Here is a 2,446-nt window from a genome sequence, read left to right on the forward strand (position 1 = left end):
TATATATATATATATATATATATATATATATATATATATATATATATATATATATAAATATATATATAAATATATATATAAATATATATATAATCTTAAACGCGTACAATTTTCATCAATGATATTACCAAAGAGCGTCTCGCGATAATGCAGCTGCAGCTACAGCTTTAACGTTCGTACAAAGTTCTACATTCGCATGCATGGTATCGACACAATAGCGTTTGTCGGTGACACCTCTCTTCGATAATGTTTTATCGAATATTTTTACGAATCATTTTCTTTTGTGCCTGAATCTCTTGGTATCAACATAACCGTGAATCGCTTCTCTGTGCATTGCGTTGCATTTGTAGCTTAAATATGTTGGTCGCAACCGAGACACTTTAATATCGTATGTACTTACGTACGAAGAATGGAAAGTGGAGGATGCGAACGAGGATGGCACATCTTGGCAATTGTGGCTCGTGAATCTTACACTCTCTTTACGTATTTTGCAAGTTCGCGCTCTCTTGCCACCATTCTTCCTCATCCACTCCCTCTCACCATTGCTCTCTGTCTCTCTTTCTCTTTCGTTCTTTTCTCTCTTCTTGTACACAACGATCGGTCGGTGATAAAACCAGCCCATTGTTACTTATCCGGTCCCGAAAGTATAAACCCACCGATCAGCGACGACACAGTGTGGTGTTTCTCGTCGATATTGATTGCGAGGAGCATCCTATCCATTTCACACATCACTCGCGATAATAACCCGTTAACCGTTCAAAATGGCGATCGTCGAGCCTAATGAGAGTAACGAACAGAGAAGGGCAACTCGATGCGCCGTCTCGGCGAACAAGGTGCGCCGACGTACACCGTTTCTCCAATAGCGTGTTCAGCAGCGATTTCGAGTAGTCCGCCCGCTCGCCGTGCTGCCCGCGCACCTTTGATACGCGCGTTCTCTCGCGCGACCACCCGGGGTTATATTATACATTATCGATACTCGGGTCGCGGAAAGTCTAGCGGCGGTGAAATGCTCTAACATCTTTAGTTTATATCTAAACAGGAAGGGGGGAGAAGGATTGTACACAAATGTAGAAAGATTACATAAAAAAGATATGTAACAATATTAATACCTGCGAGATTTTTCAATACATAGTGAATGCCGCGCTGCTGTGAGATTATTGCATTAATAGTCTTTTCATTTTTTACGTCTGTAAAGTGAAATTTATCAAAATTGGTAAATTGAATATGATGCGCGCGCGTTGAGACAGATAATCAAACTCTCAACGTGCATATGTAAGAAATATTTGCTAATTTGTTTCAACTGTACTATTTTGTCACTGTACAAATTGTAAATAGAAATTCAATCGTACACTTGTCTTTTTTTCGATTGGACCGGCAAGCAGGCAACAGACAAAATCATCCTCTTATCAATATGACTACAGTTTTTTTTTTTCTTTTCCCGTTTGAGTATCTCGAATTAACTACAATTTTATCATGGGAGGGCACGATTTTAATCGGAAGAAAAATAAGTCGCATTATTTTATTTATATAACCCGTACTATTGAAGAGAGAGAGAGAGAGTCAACAAAGCGTTCAACCTGGAATACTTAATAATTTTGTTGTTTGTCGTTCTTCGATTCTTTCATGTTCCTTTCATGTTTCATGTCATAGACTTGTTTCAAAACACATCGAAAGTTTCTTTCGGCTCTCTGCTTGTCCCCGCTCCTGCTTCATTCGGCATTATTATCAGCTCTCTTGTAGTGTTTCCGCTACAAACCGGTGTGTGTAGACGATCGACTATATTACATTGACTGTTCTTTTCTTTTCTGTGACACAACGATGATGATGCAGCGGTTTTTACTCGATAACGTAAATAAGGAATCATATTCGATTCGCACTACTGTGTTAATTAGTTTATAGTTTGCAGATATTATTAAATAAAAGAAAACATTCGATAATGTCAGTAACGTTTGTTGGTCCAGGATATTTGGTGTACCTACGTTTATGTTTATACATACGTATATATGTATATATATAAATACGGTAGACCTCTATCTTTCTCACATTACATACATATTTGATGAGAAAGCAGTGTCTTACATGTGTATATGTATGTAATTGTAATATATATATGAAAGAAATATGCATATAATAATAGATGACAACATTGTATAGAAGAGAGATATTGAAATACACGAACGATTTTAAACATTATCGTCTAACGTCATTTTTGTACCACTAAATTTATTATTTTACTTCGTACATTTCAAGATATTGTTTTCTATGCATCGAGTTTTATACGTTTATTTCCATGTATCTAGAATAATTTTAACAACAGATTTTCAAATTATAGATGCAGTCATTGTAAAATTCGATATATAACACGCTTTTTTTTTACACATACAAATACACGCTCTCTTTCTTTTTACTCTCTCTCTCTCTCTCTCTCTCTCTCTCTCTCTCTCTC

The 2,446-nt window shown here is 36.5% G+C and overlaps 2 protein-coding genes across 2 annotated transcripts in view; one reads left to right on the forward strand and one right to left on the reverse strand.

Annotated features, from left to right (window-relative positions):
- Positions 1 to 1,061, reverse strand: part of LOC116840572 (mitochondrial tRNA-specific 2-thiouridylase 1) — a 28,976-nt gene extending 27,915 nt beyond the window's left edge. Inside the window, exon 1 of the mRNA XM_032807427.1 lies at positions 401 to 1,061. The gene's annotated coding sequence lies outside the window, so the exon portion shown is untranslated. The remainder of the gene's footprint in view (positions 1 to 400) is intronic.
- The window catches only part of LOC116840574 (paired amphipathic helix protein Sin3a-like), a 19,197-nt gene that overhangs the window by 12,683 nt on the left and 4,068 nt on the right, over positions 1 to 2,446 (forward strand). The gene's annotated exons all lie outside the window — the stretch shown is intronic.

The sequence above is a fragment of the Odontomachus brunneus genome, unplaced genomic scaffold, assembly GCF_010583005.1.
Source record: "Odontomachus brunneus isolate Ranch 3 - 2012 unplaced genomic scaffold, Obru_v1 Obru_scaffold_010, whole genome shotgun sequence".
NCBI lineage: Eukaryota > Metazoa > Arthropoda > Insecta > Hymenoptera > Formicidae > Odontomachus > Odontomachus brunneus.